This window comes from Rhodnius prolixus, unplaced genomic scaffold, assembly GCF_049639745.1.
Source record: "Rhodnius prolixus isolate KJV_2025 unplaced genomic scaffold, Rpr scaffold_4, whole genome shotgun sequence".
NCBI classification, from domain to species: Eukaryota; Metazoa; Arthropoda; class Insecta; order Hemiptera; family Reduviidae; genus Rhodnius; species Rhodnius prolixus.
In genome coordinates, this window is record NW_027411614.1 from 13,615,805 (window position 1) to 13,622,093 (window position 6,289).

The following is a 6,289-nucleotide window of genomic DNA, read 5'->3' on the forward strand; positions in this document are numbered from 1 at the left end:
AACCTTAATTCTTTTTTTGTGGATCTTCAGCCTCTCCGCTTCTTGCATGATCGCTGTCTTTAATTTCTCTGAAACCAGAGCGTGATCAAATACTAAGCGTATTTGCAATGAACAGTGCAGTTTCCGTTGACTGCAAATTATTGTTCGCCACTAAGTTATTTTTTTATAATAACAAGAATACTCTTATAAATTCAAAGACAAAAGGTCTTGACGAATTTTAACTAAAGTTCTTTCTCCAATTCAGTGAGGTGTACACTCTCTAATAACAGTACATTGGTAGCGCTAAAACAATGCAAAACAACGCTAGATCAAAAGCAGTAATGCTGGTAAATATGCTTGAGCATCACAATATATTGCACTAGTTATCATGTAATGGAACCTGTCTGGACAGAGCCGTCTAGTACATTGGACTCCACGGAAGACGAACTTAATCTGTATAGTCGACAGCGCCGAGTCTACCAAGGATTCAGCCCTGGGCGACTAAAAATACTGTTGAAAATTCCCTCATCACCCAATCTATGCTGGGAAAAGAGAACCGTAGATATCTTCCAGTTCAAAGACAAAACTGATCTAATATTTTGGTTAATACTCGGACTGGTGTGAAGTGGGTCATCTGAAAAATTAAACAGCCAAAGATATAATCAATTTCCTCAGAAAATGTTTGCACGCCATGGTATACCCAAGCAGGTTGGCAGAGATAACGCCAAACAGTTGCTGAGTTCAAAATTTCAGACCTTTGCCAAATGGTTGGTATTTAATGGTTGCTAGTAAATTCACAATAGAAGCATAGTAACTGAGAAAACAAAAATATTATAGTCAACTGTTTAACGGATGGTGGAACGTAGTTGGTAACTGATCTGCTAGAAAGAATGAACTCTCCTAAACGCATTCCTGACATTATCCCAAGTGGAGGAAATTGGTCTTACCTTTCTACTCTGATAACCCAAGTACAACGGCGGAAATATGAGTCTATCCAGTGCGTATTTGCTCTGTCGCTCGCGCTATCACATGACTTGAAAGAAGTGTTAATGTTATCTAAAGCCTTTGTTACCCGCAGCCTGGATGTAACACTTCTGGGCGGCCCACTGAATGAAAATATCTGTTGTTTAAAAGGATAGAATATTTAACGCTCTTACCTATTAGATTTCTGGAATGTGGTATTTATTCTGGAAGTAAATTATAAAATTCTCTAGCGATCTGTGCTGAACAGTTCCTGGACTTTTTTACTCTGCAAGCCTCCTATTTTTAACGGGAGAAAAGAGAAGAGAACGATTGCTCTACCCACAAATTCTCTTACATTCGAAAGTTTCCTCTTACGTTTTTTTGTCTTTCTTGATATTGTCTTCTTGCCTCTACAATGACAAGGAAGTCACTCCCTTATCTCTCCACTTTGTGTTTGAATTGTCATTATGTTAACGAGTTTTATTTCAGCTATTCACTCTTATCTACTAACAAAGATCCATTAATATGTTAGCTCATAGAAACCTTCAGTCTTACCTCACCTCATTAGAAAATTGGTTCAAAATATGGGCTATCAAACTGAACGAAACAAAATCTCAAAACATTACTTTCACTCTTCGACGCATCACTCTTCTTCCTGTCTTTTACAATCTAATTCCCTTACCAGCAGTCAACGTAGTCCACTACCTTGGGCTTTACCTTGACAAAAGACTTACATGGAATTCTCCATGATACACGACTTAAGAGAACAGAACTCAACAGACGCTTCCGACAACTGAAAAGACTACTCGACAACACATCAAAACTCACTCTAGACAACAATAGTTATTTATTTCACAAGTGTGGAAAGTAGTACTTTTAGTGAGGAAAATACTTTACACTAGAGTTAAATATTAAATTTTTTCTGCAACCATTTATTAACTAATAAAATTAAAAATTTCATTTTTACAGTCTACAAAAAGTAATTTATTTATTATAAACATTTATTGTTATATTACAATTATTTACATTACTTACGTATTTACATTACTTATTACATTTTCTGCTGTTTCTTTTATTGATGGAGGAGTGTTTTCTAAACAGGCATCACTAGAATCCATTTTAAATTTCTATAAGGTAACACTATAACCTTTTTAACTGTTATAATTAAAAATATCTAATTATTTATTAAAGTATTTTTATTTCTATATTCCTTTCTATTTTTATTTTATTTTTTAATATTCGTTTTTTAATTATTTAAATAAAATAAATTTAAATAAGCTTATTAGAGTTTTACAGAAAATATTTATGTTAATAACAAAACTTCTTATATCAAGGAAGCACAATAAAGTTTTTCCACTCACTTGTGCGGAAAGTGACACTAATGGGAATTTCCCCCCACTAGTGTGGGAAGTTGGGCATTACACAGCTGATTTTAATTGAGTAATGAGAACTTCCCTACATGGTTGCAGAAAAAAGACTTTTATATGTAAGTATATTAAAGCCATTCTGGGCTTATGGCATCGAACTGTGGGGTTCAAAAAAACGCTCAAATCTGCAAAGGATCCAGTCCTTGCAGACTAAAATTCTTCGCTCTACAGTAAACGCTCCTTTCTATATCACCAATCAAACCAGCTATTCACTACCAATTATTCATAGGTTCCTAAATCTTCTTTGACCTCTGTTATAGATGTATTAAAAAAAATATATAAAACCATCTTTACCCAAAATTATGTACATTTGCTTCGGGATATTCAAATAAAAGGACGAAATATGCTCACATTTATAATAAGAACGTTCAGTCAAATGAAAAAATATTTGTTTTGAACCTTAATTGAAACAAATTCCAATTGAAACATTCCATAGATTTATTTGTTGATTTTGTTTAATCCCAAAGAATATCCAGCAAGGGCTTAAACAAATCCAAAAATAGCAATACACATGCGCAGCACATACACACACTGATGTACATACACCAATCATGGCAACTCACCCACACACCCAATTTGATTCAAACTTAATTAAAATTCTAATGACTGGGACTTATATAACTTTAAACAAAGTTTCCCTAAACTTTGTGTAGTCAGTGACAAAATCGATTTGTATAAAATAAAGTTAGTTAGGATATCGTATCATAAATTTATACTAACTCTGGAAAATTAAGGTTGTTGTAATATTTTCGTTATGATAGTAAAAAGTTAATATTAAATAAATAACTAATTTACTTTTTGGCAGCTTTATAATTAGTTACAAATATGTTTAAAATAAATAATCCTTTTAATAGTGCTTTAACAACATTATTGGTGAATTCTTATGAGGAAATAATTTCTTATTACATATCTGCGTGTTTATTTATTTTTGGTGTGTTTTTTTGGGGGTAGACTGCTCATGTATTTTGATACATTTATTCTGAAATTACAAGCGAACTAGTTGATCAATTTCATCACCAAAAATTATTACCATTCATGCCTTGTTTGACGTAAATATGAAAGGAAGCGTGAAAGAAAAAGGAAAATGGTTTGTGTAGATCTGAGCAAGGACGGCTATCGCTTGAAGTGAAACTTGCAGTGAAGACGTTCCCTAAATAGCAAGCTCTACCCCTGAGATATGAATGTATGAGTGATATTGATAGGTATAGTTAAGTGTATTATCTATCAATGACACCTGTCTCTATATTATATATTTGTATTCAAGTATCGCAAAGCGATGTCCATTTGTCATTAACAACAGTCTAACAGAACTAGCAGTTCCCAGCATTTAGCAATGAATTAGTTCCATTTCTCCTATGGGATTATTATGTATTATTATTATAATTAATTCCCCGCCTGAAATAATAGGCGATTACTTTACTTTACTTTACTTTTATAATTAATTTAATATTTAATATTAGTCGTATCCAAACCGTATTCCATCCATATTAAATGTATTTATCGTTAATTAATGTTATAATTCATAATTAATTAATTTACCTAAATGAACAAAATAATTATATCTCTATTTTTAAGAATTTGCAAAATTTTAGAATAAAATTTTATTTGGGCTTAAATATTAATTTTATATTTTTAAATTAACCATAAACAAATATTTATAATATATAACTTCACTTCATTTTCAATTAATTTCAAGTTTTTTTATATTTTATTTTAATCTTTTATTGAAATTCACAACTGCAACTGTTGCAGCAAGCAAATGTGATGTAAGATAAAACAATAACAGGAACATGGATAGGAGAAGGCACCTAGTGGTGTCACTCCATTATCGTACTCTTACTATTTTGCTCTAATGATGAGAGTAGATCGCGGGGCCATCTTCTCTTCAGTTTCCTTGGAGGAACACCTGGTATTGCAGAAGAATATAGTTGTTCTATTAGAGGATTAGGATGAGCTACTGCAGAGGAATGAAATTTGAGAAAATGAGTCTTAGCAAGATCTTAAAGGAAAAGGATTTTGAGATCATTATGGATGGTGAGGTTAGAAATATAGAATGGAGCGTTCAGAATTTTTTCGAAGTATTTTTGATTGCAGTGACTGGATGAACCGAGAGTTGGAACGTTTAGTCCGATCTCCATACTTCGATGCCGTATGACCAAATAGGTGGCAGTAACAGCACGTGTAAGAGGCATTAGTAATTCAAGTTGAATTTCGATGGTTTGTCAAGTAGTATGGCGAGAAGTTTGTAGCATTTGTTAGTTTCTTGTCTTTTCAGCCTAGTCTTGGAGATTCCATGTCAAGCGTTTGTCTAGGTACAGTCCAAGGTAGCGTACTTTGTCCACAGTTGGTGGAGGAGTTTGGTTGATGAAGATGCGAGGTAAGATTTTTCGACTAAGTGTTAATACTATATATTTTGATTTAGTAACGTTAGTTTTGATTCGCCATTTGTTAAGCCAGAGAAGAGCCCTTGTAGCGGTTAATTTAATAACATAACTTTTTAATTATTAAAAATGCAATAGAATGTTGTGGGATTAAAAGAATGGCATGACCCACACTCTCTGCTACTCAAAAGAATCCAAAGTGTTATCCACTGGGGTCCAGCGGCCACACTTGATGGATGATGCACACGAACTGAATATCCAAAAAGGAAATGGCCAACAACGCTCAGTGTCTAGATATTCCGCTTTAGAAGAAAAATTTATTAAACAAATTAAAAGTAATCTATTGATTCGAACAGCGTTTATACTTTCTATCAAAATAGAAAGTACTAACCAAAACAGATGTTGTGTTTTAGGGATGCGAACTGAATCAGTAGTTACCAAGTGTGAAGGAGAAGGAAGACAGACGTCTGATATATAGTACTGCTGCCGTGTTGGGCATGCTCTCAGTGGTGCCCTGATCGATGCAATAAGGCTAGCAAACCTCGGACCACAAACCTTCTCAAAGTCATCAAACACCGCTGGTCCAAAGGTCGGCTACACACACACACACTCACCAACTGGGTTACCACTCTCCTTCATGTTCTTCTGGTCTTCTACCTTCATACTCCATAACTTTACAAATATGCAAACCATATTCTGTTCATCCCACCAAATTACAATCCGTGTGTTTGTAAGCCTGCCATGTCTTATAGTACATTCCCAATGCTGGAGTCCAATTTCACTATTTCTCCATTCCTTTGTAAAATCATACAGTCTCAACTACAGTTTGGTTTTGTTTTATGTTGAGAAATGATTTTCCAAATAGAACATAGTTTTACAATAAATTTGTTAATCAAAAGAACATACGTTCTACTATTATGTTCAAACAAGAATTTGCATGCTAGAATTAGCTGAGAAACAGTTCTATCTGGCAAGGCTACAATAGTAAGACAACTTAAGGCACTATCAAGCTTATTTTTTCCTTAAGCACCATACGTTTCCAATTTAAATTTATAATTTTAGAAAGCTCAAGTTATACAATAACTTGAGTCAGAATAACCCTTAGAGTTACAGAATAACCCGATAAGAATGAGATATTTAAAAACAAAAATGTCTATCAGACTCACTGAACAGCATCAGGTTAGCTGGAATATGATTTATCACAAAATTTTGTTTATAATTCATTTTTAGTTGTTCATACGAGGGGGTACCCAAAAAAAACCGGAATTATTTTTTAAAAGCTATTTATTTACAAATTTTTTACAGAACAACCTTATCCCCTTCAAAATACTCTCCATTACAACTAATACATTTGTCCCACCGGTGCTTCCACTGTTCGAAACATTTTTTGTAGTCATCTTTAGAAATGGCTGACAGCTCCTTCTTCGTTTTTTTCTTGACCTCTTCAATGTTGTCAAATCGGTGACCTTTCATGCCCTTTTTCATGCGTGGAAATAAGAAAAAGTCGCACGGAGCCAGGTCAGGCGAGTAAGGTGCGTG